Source organism: Nomascus leucogenys, chromosome 13 (assembly GCF_006542625.1).
Source record: "Nomascus leucogenys isolate Asia chromosome 13, Asia_NLE_v1, whole genome shotgun sequence".
NCBI classification, from domain to species: Eukaryota; Metazoa; Chordata; class Mammalia; order Primates; family Hylobatidae; genus Nomascus; species Nomascus leucogenys.
The window spans coordinates 94,213,524-94,232,179 of NC_044393.1; the positions used below are offsets into that span (position 1 = coordinate 94,213,524).

Here is an 18,656-nt window from a genome sequence, read left to right on the forward strand (position 1 = left end):
TTTACAAGAACAGTTCAGGGTATAAAGCCTGACCCCGGTCTGGTAAAAAACATCAAAGCAGGAAACTACCATTTTCCACAAAAAGATCATAAGATAATGTATTTTGGCTGTCTGTCAAGATCGAGTTCCAGTGTAACAAGGTTAGCTGCACTCAAGTAAGTATATACGGAGCAACTTATGTCATCAAGAAACATTAACCAGGGAATTGCATAAAATTTCGTTTAGCTTTTGTGTAAGATTTTTATTACTAGAAAAACAATGATTAAAAGATATACTTGTGGCGGCGGCCGGGAGCGGGCCCGGACAGGCTGACGGGTTCGGAGATTCGGAGGGAGGGAGACTCCTGCCTAGCGGGAGCCAGAGGGGCTGTCCTGGGCTCCGTGGAGACCAGGGCGGAGGAAGAGTTGCGCCAAAGAAAAAAGCCAAAGTCTTCAGAAAATAAGGAATCTGCTAAAGAAGAGAAAAATCAATGACATTCCAATTCCTGAAAGAGCTCCAAAACGAGCTTGAACGGGGAATCACGTTTCAGGGTGACAGTGCCATTTATTAGACCTATCGTAAAGATATGTTAAATGTTAAAGGCACCTTCATTTGAAAGAGGTGTTTATGAACTGGCACACAATAACAAAACTTCTATCTCTGAAGACTCTAAATGCAGTGCAGCAAATGTCTTTATATCCAGAACTTACTGCCAGTGTTTTTTTGTCAAGCCACTGGTAGCAACGAGATTATTGAGCCACTGTATTTCTATATTGGCGCTGTTTTTGGATTCCAAAGAATATATATTACTGCATTATTTGTTACAAGTTGGCTTATGAGTGGAACATGGCTAACAGGAATGCTTACTGTTGCATGCCTCATTATTAACAGGGTAAATACAACACGAATGAAATACTCTATTCCTTTAAGAGAAAACTGGGCACCACCATATTTTGCGTGCCAAGTTGCCGCCCCTACAGACTATTTAAAAAGCAACTGAAATACTTATGGACAGGACTTTTGCTACTTGTTGACAAGTGCTTCAACTTACATATTTATGATGACGTGGGGTATGGCCGCTATCTCCTGTTTCTTCAAGCATCGTCTCTATTCCTCCTCGATATCTTGCCGCTGGAGCAAAGTGACAAGGTTCATCAAGTTTATAAAATCTACATATTTTCTCTCTTTCTGGGATATTTACTGCAGCTTGGGAATCCAGCTGTACTGGTATTTCGTTTGTTAAGTTTACTAGCAGCCTAAATGATTGCTAAGTGCCTTCAGCTGAATGTGAAGAAAGAAACTTTTGTAGCTAAAACAATGAAAGTGATTAATTTTTACTAGGTGTGTACTCTGACAGTGACATTGAATATTCTAATGAAGATGTTTGTCCAGCACAAAGAAAATGGGCACATGCTCAAATTCCTTGAAGTAAAATTTGGACTAAATATGACTACGAATTTTACAGTGATTTAGCTCCTCTGTCAAGATTCCCTGCAGGCACCTTCTCCAGACGTTTTTTGCTTTTTTTATTTTTATTTTTATTTTTTTGCAATTGACAATCTTCTTTATTACATTTCTATATTCCAGTGTTAATTATTTGTTTTCTTTCTATACTGCAAGTTATTTTTAGGAGGATTAATACTAAATTCCTGACAGAAACTGTTATTCTTGATGATGGATGAATTGGAGAAAGGCCAGAAATAATTTATCATGTAATTCACACTATTTTATTGGATTCTCTTGCGATGGTTATAGAAGGCTTGAAGTACATCTGGATTCCTTATGTGTGCGTGTTAGCAGCATTTGGTGTATGTTTTCCTTAACTTTGTACAACACTTTTCAAGTGGATTCGATTAAGAACCATACACCCAATATTGTTGGTGGTTTGCAAAGAAGGTGACAGGCTAACCTACTCAAAATACAGGTGATTTTGTCATGAGGTCAAAATTAACTTTCTCCATATGTGAATTATTTCACTAGAGCTTACTGGATCAGATCCTACTTTGTATATAAAATCAACCCTGTGATATCCTTCCAATTTTGAAAAATAACAGAGCCTTCATTTCAAAGACTACCTGAAGTAAAATGCAGTTTTCTTCCACCTACTCCGTGTCTTTTGCAGATTAGACTATGGGCATTTGAAATATTGCTGCTTCTTTCCCCCTCCTGCTCTTAACTGGATCCAGAGTTCTGTGGGAAATAGAAGATCAAGCATTACTGTCCTTTGATAAAATGTGATATCTACCATGCTGCAATATTCCAAACAGGTGTCTTTCTTCCTACTGAGAGGTGAAGCCAGCTGGACTTCCTGGGTCGAGTGGGGACTAGGAGAACTTTTCTGTCTAGCTAAAGGATTGTAAACACACCAATCAGCACTCTGTATCTAGCTAAAGGATTGTAAACGCACCAATTAGCGCTCTGTAAAAATGCACCAATCAGTGCTCTATGTCTAGCTAAAGGACTGTAAATGCACCAATCAGCACTCTGTAAAATGGACCAATCAGCAGGATGTGGGTGGGGACAAATAACGGAATAAAAGCTGGCCACCCCAGCCAGCAGCAGCAACCCACTCGAGTCCCTCTCCATGGTGTAGAAGCTTTGTTCTTTTGCTCTTCACAATAAATCTTGCTACTGCTAACTCTTTGGGTCCGTGCCACCTTTAAGAGCTGTAACAGTCACTGCAAAGGTCTGCAGCTTCATTCTTGAAGTCAGCGAGACCAAGAACGCACCAGAAGGAAACAACTACTTTTTTTTTTTCTGCTTTTACTGATTGCAATATTTTCCCTGTAAAATCTTCATTCCATTATAATATTGATTCGAATATGTTCAAGGACAGAATGTATTTCTCAAACATAACATTTAACAAATACGTAATGTGACATAATTGTTTACTAGAAAGAATTATTCCTACCTTTAAACAAGTTTCTGAAAGTGTTTCATGATTTATAACAGCTGAAGTTTTACAATAAAAAACTAATTTAAATGTTAGCTGAAAATATGTGGGATTTAATTAAAATGGAAATTATATAAAGGTAAGTGATTTTTAAGGATATACATAAAGATATATCCAGAATTTTCATGATAATGTTCACATCATCTGCTGCTTATATAAGTGAACACTTTCTTAGTAATACAAAGTGCACAATATTATTGCATTTTATTTTTTATGACTGTCTAGTGATTAGTTTTTTCACTTATGCCTATTAATTTGATACCAATTTGATAATGATAAAACAATAACTGTTATCTATATTTTTAAATGGACATTTAAAAGAATGTTGTTCAGGTTTTTAGAAAAATATTGATATTGGGTATACAATTTATTCATGTTTTCTACTGAAGTATTAAGTAAAACATTAAGTCTTTATCAGAATAAAAATATGTGCTCTAAAATGAGCAACAATTTCTGGAGATACATGCAGATGCTGTTAAACATACCTCTGCATATAGATGTATTTATTATAAAACGAGTGATGTTATTTATGAAACTGATGCAGTCTTCAACATTAAGAAAAAATGATTACAATAAAATTTACAACATGGTTTCACAGTCTAAATTCTGTGTTCCTTTAAGTTAAATATTTTTATATTTTTAATCATCTATTAAGAGAAACTTTAAAATACTTAATTTGGCCTTATAAAGAGATTCAGGATAGATGTAGCCTATGGATGTGTCATTTTAATAAATTGGGATAAATGTTTAGTTTTTCCTTGTGCTCCTGCTCAGTGAACAGATTTTCAAAATTTTCACTTGTTAGAGTGCTGCAAAAATTACATTTTCAGTACTTTATTACCTTAGAAGGGAGCATTTCTTTTTTGTCTTTATTTTCTGTTATAGATATATTATAAAAGTACATGCATTCTTAGACAAACTCTAGGATGCTTTGCTCTTTTGGAACTTAATTGTTTGGGCTCACACCTGTAATCCCAGCACTTTGGGAGGCCAAAGTGGGCAGATCACGAGGTCAAGAGTTCGAGACCAGCCTGGCCAACATGGTGAGACCCCCATCTCTACTACAAATAAAAAAATTAGCCAGGTATGGTGGTGGGCGCCTGTAGTCCCAGCTACTCGGGAGGCTGAGGCAGGAGAATCGCTTGTACATGCGAGGTGAAGGTTGCAGTGAGCTAAGATCACGCCATTGCACTCCACCCTGGGCGACAAGGCGAGACTCTGTCAAAAAAAAAAAAAAAAAAAAAGAAAGAAAGAAGAAGGAGGGAAGGAAGGAAAGAAAGAACGAAAGAATTGTCATATATCTGACAGATTAGTTTCAGTCATTCTCTTTTCACTCTTAGACATAATTTTTTTAACTATATTAAGATAGTTGCAGACAATGTGCTTCAGGTTGACTCTGTACATCTGAGCAGTGGGTCACTATTATTTCACTTCAAGCCTTCTGAAAATATTACCGTAGTTATCTAAGCACACGATGAATAGTCACATGGTAGTACTTGTGATTAGAGGATGTAAAACAATGTAATTTAAAAAGTCATCTTCCATATATTGAAGGGGAAATAGAACAACCTACTTTTTATTAGTGTGAAATATTTTAATTGAATTTTTATTGACATATAATGAAAACATGCTGAATTAGGTTTGGTGGTTGCGTTTTTTTTGACATATTCACAAGCTGCTTTTACTTCTTTCTGTCGACTTTTTTCTTAAATAAAATCGTTCTGAAAAAAATGTTAAAAATAAGATATATTTGCATAATTTATGCATATGTTATTAAAAATATTCTAGGATTAAAGTAGTCCATGTTCGCCCTTCTAACAGGAACAACACAGCAAAGGTTGCAGGCTAAGCATTAGAAATAGAGCACCACACCCAAATTGCTCAGGCCAGAGGCTAGAGATAACTATGAGGCATCTTTCCTGCCTAGCCGAATGGGCTCCCTGAAGGAACCATTCAGACTTGCCCACAAACTTAAAGTGACCCATTCACTATTCTGATACATACTGCAAGTTTTCTCTCTCTGCCTGTCCCTGTCCCCCTCCCTCTCCCTCTCTCTACCTAACTCCTCTTTCCTGCCTCATGTGATCCAAGGTTGGAGGACTGCCCACCCAACTCACTGCATCCTCCCTGCCAAGGACCTGTAAATAATAAATCTTTGAACCTGATTCCTGACATGGTGGTGTGTTGAATTCGTGCCTTCCATCTGCGGAACCAGGGACTACCCTAAGCTCTGTTTTCCCTGCTGTGCTAGGGGTGACACAAGATTGGGCTTCCAGCACCAGAGCTGTGGTCAGATATGAGCCACAAGGGGTCTTCTGGTATAAGCAAGTTTCTCATGTGAAGGACCGCCTGGCCACTGGTTGGACAGCTAGGCATTAGGCCATCCACCAGGTAAATGAAGCATCCTGTGAAAAACACTCTGTAAACACCCACACCCAGCAATTATTCATAGCAGAATTGCTAGCCATGTTGTACTAAAAGCTCAGTTTAGCTGGGGTCTCTCAAAGCAATCCTATTTAAAATAGATTACATGAAAGGCATTTTCGTACCAGCCTCTATGTCTAGATCCATCCCTTATTTTTTCTAAAATATTCTTAATCATTCTAAGCCTCACATATCTACTTTATAAACTGAGGATAATGTTAACTGCCTTTAATTAAATAATAGAGGTGTGGATTATCTTATTGAAGCTATGTCCTTTAAATAAACATTACATGGTAACAAAGGAACACAACAGCCAGAGTCATGACTTAAATTTGTAAGCACAATGGGCGTCCCCTCTGTAGAGAGGCTGGCACATGAAACAATCTATCATGGATCCCATTCAAGGAGAAGTGGCCAATCTTACATGGCACAAATTGTTCGTTTGATGCAGGTACTGAAACATTCAGCTGACTAGAGGATTCTAGAAGTTATGTGACACAGACAGACTTCTCATGGGGAGGGAGTGATTCATCTCCACTGCGGCTAATGAGAGGATTAGCCTGTGTGTCTCTCGGTCATCACCCAGTCATGGGGTTCCAGGGGTGCATGCTTCCCATCTATGCAATACCCAATTTCCTACACTGGGCCTCTTCCATCCCCAGATTACATGTGATTCATCTGTGTTCCCTTCAATTTCTCCTGCTGTTCATGTGATTACATTTTAATATAACACACTTGAAGGGTAGATATACTTACCATAATATGCTTGAAAGATAAAATATTCTGATGGATTTTATTATTTGCTTTGAGGTTAATAATTGTTAGAACTTTTATAAGTATGTGAATATTCCTAAAATAATGCGTACTAAAAATATACTAGCCAAATTCTTTAGCATTTATTATGTGCCAAATATTGTGCTAAGTGCTTTACATGTATAATCTCACTGAATCCAGTTCTGGGTAGCGTTACAATCATCCTTATTCAAATAATGAAAATATGAAGCCAATAGAAATTGAATATGCTACCCAGAGTCGCACAAGTATTAAATAAAGCCAGGCTTTAAACTAAGATTTGTCAAAATCTAAATTTCAAAATTGTTGTGCTTGACCACTAGATCATGCAGTAACCTGTATACCACACAGTGAGAAATGGGCTTTCCAAAACTATGAGGTAAAATCAGTACGTGCAAGACATTCACGTTAGAAAACCACAAACTGTTATTCATATGATGCCATCACATCATTAATTTTCTGGAAAAAAATTAACTTCAAATTTGTATTCAAAGTCTATTTCAAAACAATTGTAGAGTCTACCAATAAAACAATATAACCAATAAATAAAAAGTAAAAAGGTTTGGGTCATAATCTCAGTTGTGTGTCACTATATGAATTTGGACAGCTTGATGAATCTGAGTCTATTATATTTTTAAAATGTTGCAAGGTTTTTGAAATGTTATGCATAGAATTTGAAGTTTGTATACACAAGTATCTCTTACTTTAATATTAAAGGCATGTTGGTTAATAATAATATTGCCTGAGATTGTAAATATTGCTTTAAATACAGGGTATGAAAGTTGTTAACAATATTTAATAAAGGATTAAATGTACATGCTATACTTTAGAAAGCTGTTACTATATTTATTACTTCTGTGAAGGTCACTCCATGTTCAGCAGCACTGTTTCACCTGACAAGGAAGGTTCTGCCTTAGGCTCACTGAGAGCTGCCTATTACTGTTGTCAATTTAACAAAATCTCACTTATTATGCTTCCAAGAAAGCTTATATTTTGTATAGTAAAGAGATTAAACTATAGATAGATAATAGATCATAATTTTAGTAGAATCTATTTTAAGAACATGATATAAGAATGTATGCTTAAAATCTCATATTCATATCTATGTAATTCAAGTAAATTAACAAAACATGCGTATGTCAATATTCTTACTAAGTTACAATCTTCTTGCTATTAAAAGTCGAGTTTGTATTAATGCTTGCAAGGCAAATTTCTATTAACCAAGACCACAACTATCATTTTCTAAGTAAGACATTTTTTAGAGAAGAAGCATAATCACTATCATTGGTGTATATATGTATATAAATGTCATCAAAATCCTGTGTATATTTTTGGTGACTATCAAAGTTTGAACATGTTGAGATTCAGTTTTTTTATGTCAGTGATTTAAGGGATTGTACATGTTGCTGAAGTCATAAAAATTAGTGGACTAGAGCCTGCTAACAAAAGAATACTACCAGGATATAAATTAGATCCTTTGTAAAGGTCATTATTGCTACAATTATCCAAAATGGATTTAAAATTACAGGAATAATAGTGCATCACTTGATTCTCAGAAACATAAGACATTTCTAAAGACATCTAAAAATATCCTTCCTCAGTTCTCTAACTTGTTAAAAAATCTGTTTCTTTTTGGAATCTGTCTAATAGAACTATATCTGAAAACTTTATGATTTCCAATATTTAATCCATTATTTGGAAAACCCAAACAAGCATAATTGAGGTGTCATTTTGTTTGAATATCATATATACCCATACTATGAAATTATAGAAATATTAAAGGACATAATATAGTTAAGATTCTGACATATATTGGAGATATATTAGAAAATATTTTATTTAACCATTTTCTATCAAGGAACCAAAAGAAACATTTTAAAACAGACATTTTTATTAGTAAAACAGGTTTGACAGGTTTTTAGTCGAATTGAAATTCACAAAAGATTTTAAGTGCTTACTATGTTTCAGTAACATGGAAAAATACAGGTAAGACATATGCTCTTGTATCAAGGAATTTATAGTCTGTCAAGATAAAGAGTAAAGTGGAGTAAGTTACAAGGAAGGTACCTAAAGCAGAACGTTATCACAGACTAAAAGATAACAACTAACCCAGACTAAGCAGAAGGAGGCTAGGATAGATTTTAGGAATATCAGTACATTATCATAAACTTATTCAGCTGGACACACCAATCATCTGCTGTCCTGATGTGGTCTTTTTTTTTTTTATAGAAAATATAAACACAGCACCTTGTACCTTGTAGTTAACTAATCATCCAGTGAATGCTTTTAACTCTGCACTTGTTAATACCGACCAAACCAGACCCATTTGATTTCACTTAGACAGAAAAACAAAAAAAGGTGTCATTCACTTTCCTGAAAGATATATCAACCCTCCAGCTCTCTCTCAAAATGTAAGAATAGGGACCTGTATAATTGTATTCTTCCAGAAGACATCATGCTAGTTCCCTCTATTAATGGTAGCAGTCTTATTGGACTCTGTAATCAGGATGTATTGAATATCTCAGAAGCCTTGGTAAGATACTTGTATGCCTGACAATGAGAAATAGAGCCCCATAAAAATTCAATGTCTGACCTATTGTTTAAGTTTCAAGGTTTTCTTCAGTCTGAGCCATGAAAACATATCTGCTCCAAGGTAAATGGAAAGAGGCTATATCTGAAATCTACAACCAAGAAAATAGCGTGGTGCCTTTTGGGACTCTTTGAAGTCTCGAGGCAGCATATAACAGTTTTAGGTATGCTTCTGCAACATATGTACCAAGAAACTCTGAAGCTCACTGTTTTGACCTGGCCTGGAACAATACAAGGCTCTAGAATTCTGGAGCAAGTTGCACTGCCACTGGGCCATACGAACCCAGAGATTTAGTGGTACTTGAAGGGTCTGTGGCAGTTGGTGTTATATGGAAAAGGTCCCCTTTAGGAAAACTCCATCATACACTCTTATGATGTGGAAGTAAGCCACTCCATATTCTTAAGATAACTTTTATTTGTTTGACATACAAACAACAGCAGAAAAATGATTTCTGGCTTGATACTAGGTCCTACTAGCAGTAGAAAATTTGGTTGGGGTTGCCAACATACTATGCACATCTGAGCTGCCTGTCATGATCTGGCTGTTATCTGACCACAGAAGCCATACATTTTGGCATTTGCAATACTATTCATCGTGAAGTACAGGAAGTATATAATATTGGGCTTGAACAGGTCCTGAAAACACAATTAAGTTACATGAGAAAGAGGCTCAGACCCCAATAAATCTACTTTTATTTTATTTTTAAATTTAACTTTAGTTTTCATTAACAAATAATAATTGTATATATTTATGGGGTACAATGTGATATTATGATACATGTATACATTGTGGAATGATTAAATCAAGCTAATTAACATATCTGTTACCTCACATCCTTATGTCTTTGTGGTGAGAACATGTACAATCTACTCTTTTCACAATTTCAAAATATACAATAAATTAACTATAGTCACTAGGTTGTACAATAGATCATTATAACTTATTCTTCTGTTTAACTGAAACTTTGTACCCTTCGAGTAACATCAATGAATTTTGATGTTACTCAAAACATCAAAAGGGAAAACATGTTTTCCCTATCCATTCTGCCACCAGTGTTTGGTAACAATCATTCTGCTCTCTATTTTTATGAGTCTGACAGTTTTAGATTGCACATATAGATGAGACCATTCAGTGTTTGTATTTCTGTGCCTGGCTTATTTCACTTCACATAATGTCTTGTAAATTCATCTATGTTGTTGTAAGTGACAAATTTCTTTCTTTATAAAGGCCTTCTACTGTGTATCTCTACCCCATTTTCTTTATCCATTCATCCACTGATTGACATAAGTTGTTTCCATATCTCGGCAATTGTAAACAATGTTGCAATGAACGTGGGAGTCAGATATTTCTTCAAGATACTGATTTCCTTTCCTTTAGATGTACATTCAGAATATATATGTGGAGCATATAGTAATTCTATTTTTAGTTTTTTGAGGAAACTACAAAGTTTTCCAAAATTGATGTACTAATTTATATTCCCACCAACTTTATACAAGGTTCCTTTTTCTCCACATCCTTGCTAACACTTGTTACCTTTTATCTTTTTGATGACAGCCGTTCTAACAGGAGTGGGGTGATAACTTATTGTTGTTTTAATATTTCCCTGATTATTAGTGATGAAGAGCATTTTTTCATATACTTGAGAGCCATTCGTATGTCTTCTTTTGATAAATCTCTCTAGGTGATTTGCCTGTTTTTTAGTAGGATTGTTTGTTTTCTTGCTATTGAGTTGTTTGAGTTAATTATACAGTGTGGATATTAGCCTCTTATCAGATACAGGATTTGAAATATTTTTCCCCAATCTGTAGATGATTTCTTCTAATAGTTAATTGTCATTTGCTGTGCAGAACCTTTTTAGTTTGATGCAATCTGATTTGTCTATTTTTGCCTGTGCATGCTTTAGTTGCCCCCAAAAGCATGGTCATATCCAAGGAATTATACACACGTCCACATTTAAAGCATTGATTCCTCTCCACAAACCCACACTTAAGGCTTTTGAAATTTCCCATTACAAGTTGTCTCGGGAAAAATAAATGTATATCTGGTTTATAAATTGTTTTACATCTTATGCTGGTGTATTAGAGTTATCCAGAGAACCAATAGGGTATATAAATCTAGAGTGAGATTTATTATGAAGAATTGGCTTACACATGTATGGAGGCTGAAAAGTCCCACCATCTGCCCTATGCAAGCTGGAGAACCAGGAAAACTGGGGATGTAAATTCAAATTTCAGTTTAAAGACTTGAGGAACAGAAGCGTCAGTGGTGTAAGTTCCAGTTCAATGGCAGAAGAAGACCTTTGTCTCCGCTCAAGCAGCCAGGTGAAGGCAGAAAATTCAACCTTCCTCCACCTTTTTGTTCTATTCAAATCCTCAATGCATTGGATGATACTTACCCAGCGCAATCCAATATACTCATTCACAAGTTCAAGTGCTGCTCTCTTCTGGGAACACAGACACATCCAGAAATAATGTAGCATAACCAGGTCTCTGGGAATTCCATGGCCCAGTAAAGATGACAAATGAAGTTCACCATCATAGCTAGGAACACCTAGAAGTAGATGACTGTAGTATGATGTTCTTCCTCAGGCATGATGCAGAACAATGGTGAAAGAAAATCTTCCAATGGGAAGAACTGACAGGAGTACATCTGGTTGTTTAGTTTGCTTGGAAAAGAGGTGGATAAATGTCAGATTCATGCTGATTTATGAGCAATGACTATTATTTGGCTGGATGGTGAAGGATTTAGAAGGAAAAATATTGGAAAATTGTTTACCAAGAGGCCTGGGAGGATGTCATAGGCCTCACAAAATTGGCACAAAAGCAAAAGGGTATTTTTGCCTTTTGTAGATGTCCACCAAATGGCAACTACTGAAGATCAGGCTCTTGGTAATCACATGGAAATGATGGCCCATTATACACAAGGTCAGTGGACCTTCCTGCCCAGCCATGCTAATCCCTGCTGAAAGGGCTGATGAACCAAGTGACTGTGGAAGTAGCTATGGAAGCAGGCTTGAACCCAACAGTGTGGATTATGTGCTATAGCTATTGGTGAGTTCCCAACATGTCAACAACATAAAGTGACACTGAGCCACCAATATGATAATGTTTCCCAAGTGAACAAGCCAACACCTGGTGACAATTTGATTGTATTGGGCCACCCATCACAGAAGAGGAAGCAATTTACTCTTCTTGGAATAAACGATTATTCTGGAAATGGATTTGTCTTCATTGCCAACAATGATCCTGCCAAAACACCATTCATGATTTTGGAGATTGCTTTATTCACTCTCAGAAAATTTTCCACTGCATTTCTTCTGAACAAGGGAATTATTTTAAAGCAAATGAAGTGTAACAAATAGGTCTTTGCCAATGGAATTCTAGTTCCTACCATATACCCCGGCTCCTGACTAATTGAATAGTGGAATGCACTACTGGCCTTATAGCATGGAGGAAGGGGTTCAGAAGACACTTAGATCACCTTTCAGGTATCAGGTTATATCCTATATGCAGAAGTTAAGTTCCAGACCTTATATACCAAAGATGCTTCTATTTCTCCCATACCTATACTTCATGGGTCCAGGATGTAAGGAATGGAAATAGAAGCTTTTCTTTTATTGCTATACCTAATGAACTACAACTGTGGCCTCTAAATCGTTTAGAAGTCTTGCCTGACTAAGGAGAAATGTTCTTACTAGGGATACAACAGGGACAATGTCAGAGGGAAGATAAGGACTATATTTCTCAGAATATCTTATCCTTAATGTTAGAGTTTGCCAACAAGAAGAAATGCATGAGATTCTAAAGGCAAGGAAAAAGCCGAATCCACAGTTTCCTGGAGGTGGTTGTACCCAGATAAGGATATTTATTGGTTACAAGTTCTTTCATTACCCGTTTTACTCATTTTTGTCTAAATCCAATATTCAATATACTGTGACGTTTTATTTGATTATATCTTGATATTTCAGCTTATTTCCAGTTTATTGACTTGTTCCATTGAACTATTATAATAAAGAATTATGAGATCTCATATTATTATTCCTTATTTTCAATAACTTTACTGGGTATTTAAAAATCTTACCAATCCCCCACAATAATAACAGGTCAAAATCTCAAATTATAATCTTCCATTCAAAACTATTTTCCCTGTCTTCAATAGCATCAATAGTCTATTAACATCTTAAATGTTGTAAGAAGTCCAGTTCAAATCCTCCCTCTTTCATGAAAACTTTTCTTACCATTATTTTTCTCTTGATCTGTAATTCCCCAGCCCACAGCCCATGTCACACAATACACCGGCTACATTTTTCCTAAAACATACTGAGCATATATTGTGCTATTGAAATGCTAGCTGTATTAAATGTTGCTGGTGAGACTTGACAGAGAGAAAATGGGGTCCAGTATGCCCCTCTGAAAACTTCTTACAATCTATCCTATTTCCCCATTAATAAATTTATTGGAAAAAAAAAACAAAGGTTGATTTTCAGACTACTTGGTCATCTTCAGAGATATTGAACAAGAAGTGAGTCACTCAGCTCAGGAAAGTCAGGCTACTCCATAGAAAGTTAGGTCACTAAACATAAAAGTAAGAGGTACAGAGTCCTGGTAGTACTCTGGCAATTCCCATTCCATTGCACTTTGAAGCATCTGATCGAATCAAGAGAGAGATATTACCTAAATTAAAAGCATATGCAATATATTCCCTGGAGGTCCAGGATACCTCCCCTATGTGCCAGCAGCTACAGTCCTGCCTTACACACCAGCAACATCTGCTGAGAGTGAAATGGAGTGATGTAAAAGCCCCATAACATCGCCTTTCTTATTTTTGCCTCAGGCTGCATGTCAACATTTATCTGTTTGTAAGTGGTAATGATTGAAGGATTTATGGTAAGAATTTCAACATCACTTTATAGTCTTCTGTGGAGGTAGAAATCTAAGAAAAGACTTTTTGATAAACTAGTCCATCCTTGAGGAGTGATATTTCATTTCCATTTATTGCAAATATGTGGTTTTCAAAATGAAATAAAATTCAGCCCAGGAGCAGCCAGAGAGCAATGAAAAGAAACAGCAGGCTGTGGTGAGAAAAGAAACTTAAAAACAGTGTGGACAATTCCTTTTTCTGGCTTTCGCAGCTCGCATTTGCTCATTTTTCCAAACACATTTCAGACCTGGCAGATAAGTGTGAGACTGAAGATTGCACAGCAACAGAAATTACTGTCACGGTTACCTAATATCACTGAGAATAAAAGTGCTGTTCTGATTGTTAACGGAGCCAAAAATGCCCCCAAACGAGGCTTTGAGGAGAGTTGATCTGAAAAGGAAACAGATACCCAGTCCTTATCCCATCTTGACTCTTCAATAAATTCTCTACTTCTCCTGGAAAAAACTTTTTATTTTTGTGACATGACAAACAAAATCTTATGATGAAAAGCCAGGACCAAAAGAGTGCCTATGCTAATGATCTTTAGGACAAAAAATTTTAAATAAAAAATGAAAAGAAAACCTAACCTGGCAGTTAGTTGTAAAGGCTAAACTGGATTTTGTTACTAGTTTCAGCTCTACTACAGAGAGGATCTTACTGAGAGTCATTTGATAAAGTCGCTTTAAAAATGCCATCAACTCTGACATAAATGTGAGCCCTAGCTAGAGACGTTTCGCTATTTATTCCAAGAACAACTAGATGCACATAATTAATTAGCTAACAATACTTATTTTTCCATATTTATAACCACTACATTAGGTGAAAAAGATAAAAACCTTGCCTTGGAATCTTACAGAATGTAGTATAGAGTTACAACTTCGGGATTTAAACCAAAGTCTCAAAAATGGCTGTAATAAAATCTAACCTGTATTTTTTAAAGTATGTATTAGTTTTTAGCTCCTCATGGTCCCCTCCTTATTCTTTTTTCCTTTTTTTTGTCTTTATTTCTTCATTTTTCTCTTCCTCCCCTCTGTCCTTCATTCTTTCATCCGATTTTTCCTTTTTTTTTTTCTTAACCTTTGGTAGCTAATATGGTGTATTTAACCCCCTTTCTCCTTTTTTGGCATTGCATTGGTACAGTCATACTCAAATAAGTTAAATTTTCAGGCTCAAAATAATTCACTGGGTTGCAACAGTGAGATTCCATAATAGATAGAAGATGCTAGATAGATAAATAGGTGATAGATAGATGGATAGATAGATATAAAAGCACAGACGTGTGGAAGACAGAGAGGTATTTAAATATATCCACATGATTATATTTCACAATTGTACAGTAATCAGATGTCCCACGTTTTAAAATCGCATTGAAAATACAAGTAGCTTCTTTAATGTTGGCTCCCATATCATTAACTGAGCAGAGAAGAGCAAAAGTGATTTTAAAGATAGCGTAGGTTAAAGACTACAGAATTAGAAACCAGGTTATGTAATTCACACAGTTCTTTCTCGTATCTAGCACCCATCTGTCACTGTTTATCCTAAATCACAAGCATTCATTAAATTCTTAAATCCATTTAATTTTTTCTGTTGCTCTTTAACTTATTTTTCCCCAGTGTTCTCCAAGTTCTCAAGTTCTATTGTTAGTTTATGTTAGATATGCTTTTAGGTAGCTTCTTACTTTCCTTTCTCATGCTTTTTCATACTCCCTGTCAAGTGTCAGAATGATCACTGTGCAAGGTAGAAGTTCCACACTTACCATTTAAAGACACTTTTTTCCATGGCATTTATGTAAATCCACGGCTCCCCAGACCTCTAACAACTTTGCCACATAAAGTTTATAACAATCTATCATAATTGAAGCGCTTGGGAATGGAGGAAGATAGAGGACTGATTTGACACAGTGGGATGAGAGCCTGAGGCAGGAAGGAAGACCAGGGCACATTACAAAAGCGCTGTCACTATGTTTCTTAAATAAATGACTTTCTATATAAATATATACTTGTTGTGGGGCTTATACTTCATAAAATGCGAAAAGCATTGGTGAAACTCACTTCTCTTTCTAATCTTCCACTTTATCACATTTACCTTTTATCAACTAAAAAGTCTTAGAGCCATTGGTTTATCCAATATAACATATAATAGCCAAATTGCCAGACATTGAGCAATCACTGTGTTCACACAATGGGATATTTATTTGTATGCTCAGAGCCTGCTGGGTAGTTTTCAATCAGAAGCCCCTCTGGAAATTTTTCTTTGATGTTCATAAGTGGGCAAAACAAAACAAAAAAAAAAAAAGGAAAAAAAGAAAAATCTAGATGTCAGCTTTCTTATTTTCCATTGATTCAAGTGTAAGTGATTCAAGAACCTCTTCTGCAAGGCTCTAGAAGCTCATGTGGTGTGAACTATCAGATGAGTGCTGAAGAGAAGCATTTTCTAGTCTTTGGCAGAGTATTGATCTGATCAAGAATGGGCTAAAATTCCAAATGACAGAAAATACTACTGGATGAAACAATTCTCAGAAAAATCCTTAGTCCGAGAAGAGACCCCAGATATTATACATGGGAGTAAGAAAATTTAATTCTAGAGTAAAAGCTGTCCTAGAACTGTCTGAACAACGCTTAAAAGCAAGCCTCAAAGGGAATAAGATGATTTGCAAGTATGTTCACTACATGCTGAAACAAACCCAACAGTCCTTAGAGTAATAAAAAAAAGCCTTTTGCAACATAAAATTCATAATGTCTGGTATCCCAAAACAGTTTACCAAATATAGTAAACAAAAGACAATATGCCTAGTGCCCATCTTCCTATATTTCCTCCCAAAACAGTAGAGGCAAAAAAATGTGAGGGTTTGGGAAGTGGAGATTCTATTTTGAATGCTTGTGACCCTCCTCCCTCACTCAAATTCATATATTGAACTTAATCCCCACTATGAAGGTATTAAGAGGTGAGGTCTTTGGGAGGTGACTAAGTCATAAGGGTGGGGCCCTCAGGAATGGGATCAGTATTCTTATAAAGAGGCCTGAGGGAGCCTGCTGGCCCTTCCACCAGCAAGAAGTCATGGTCTCTGAGGAAGTGAACCCTCACCAGGCATGGCCACTTCCTTGATCTTGGACTTCCCAGCCTCCAGAACTGTGATAAATTTACGTTGTTTAGAACTTACCCAGTCTAAGATATTTTGTAATAGCAGCCTGAAGAGACTAAGACAGACGTAAAACTACAAAACAAAATAAAACCCCCAAATATCCTCGACATAATTTTAGCACTGAAAATTTGTAAAATTCAAAACATCTGTAAAGAAAAGAGAAAAACAGCAAATCTCAGTATGCAACCACTTATGCTGTCTTCCCAGCTCTATTGCATTGAAATACTTGAGTTAAGCAGGGGCAGGCTGAGAAAAACTGCTGGGAAGGGAGAAGCATGGGCCTAGTAAGATGCTCTAGGGTTCATTTAAAACCATCACCAGAAAGTTCACCCTCTGTCTGAATATAACTAATTTTTTTAAAAGAGAAAAAAGTCTGAGTAGGTGTGGTCAGCTGAATAATGCTCCCCTACAATGGTAACCTCATGCCAGAACTTGGGAATATGTATAATTGTTCTTGGCAAAATGACATTGCAGATGTAAATAAATTGAGGAGATTATATGGGTGGGCCTTGTCTTATCACGTGGGTTCTTAAAAGCAGGGAACCTTTCTCAGTTGTAGTGAGGGAGAGAGCTGTACTTACGAAGAGACAACCTGAAAGGTGGCGGCAGCAGTGTGAGAAAGACCCTCTCGGCTGTTGATAGCTTTGAAGATGGAGGAAGGAGGCCAAAAGCCTACATATGTAGTCATTCTCTAGAGCTGGAAAAGGCAAGGAAATGAAAGAACCTTGCTGACACCTTGATTTTAGCTGGGACACCCATGTAAGACTTCTGACCTACAGAACTGGAAGATAAATTTATGTTGTGTTAAGCCACTCAATTCGTGGTCATTTGCTATGGCCTCAGTGGAAAACATACTAGATCAGAACGTAAATTGCAGGGAAGGGGCTTTAAAAGTTCACATAATCTACACATATCTATTGCGATTGAGCTGGTTTTTATATGCTCCTCCTGACTTTGTGTTTTCCCTATTCATGCCTGATTTCATGAAGCCGCATGTTCAATAATTCAGCAAGGAGCTCAGTTACTGCCTCCTGAATTTACCCTTGGCTCTCAAAGAAGCAAGTTATATAAAGCACCTAAGTTAGTGAAGTCTTCCGATGACAGGATCTACCATCGTCATGTAAGAGGTGTTAAATTAACATGTGTCCTGACCTCCATAAAGCCAGTGTAGGTCATTTGCATTCATTACACTCCTGCTACCTTGAAAGGGATATTCTATTTTTGAGTCCGAGAGGGGGAAAGGTGATTATATCTCACAGAAAACTGTGTTAAACCCACAGTTTCACCCACGGAAGCAGGTTAGTTGTATTATCCTACAGAAGAGTCAGTTTATGAAAGTGTGAAGCCACTGGGGGATCAGATTTGACCTAAATTACACCTTACATGCAGCAGTATTAAAATTAATAATGTATCCCTCTCCCCTTTGATCATTAATTATAAAAATCTATGCCAATATTTTTTGTCAGGCTTCTACTGGTACTTCTTGGTAGTGATATAACTTCCTAAGAGAATATTTTCAGGATTTTGTAGTAACCTGACTTTGGTCTCCAAGTACCCATATAATTTTCCAGTAATCAATAGTCTCAGCTGAGTTACTTTGCGTGGAGCTATTGAGATTTTCCAGGAACATAAAATATACAAGAGAATATTAAAGTCCTTTTTGTGCAGAAGTAATTTGATTTTTATTTACTAATTTTAAAATATATTAAGATTTTCCAGTTAGCAATTTATTACTGATTTCTTGCACAATATAGTTTGGTAAGAGATACAGTGCCCATAGTTAAAACTTGTTGACACTTGGCTTATGGATAAGCATATGACCATTTTTTGTTGTTTTTCTATTTTGCTTAAACAAC

General features: G+C 36.2%; 1 pseudogene; it reads left to right on the forward strand.

Moving 5' to 3' along the window:
• The first annotated feature begins 461 nt into the window (after positions 1 to 461).
• On the forward strand, positions 462 to 1,907 carry LOC105740740 (annotated as a pseudogene).
• Positions 1,908 to 18,656: the final 16,749 nt, after the last annotated feature.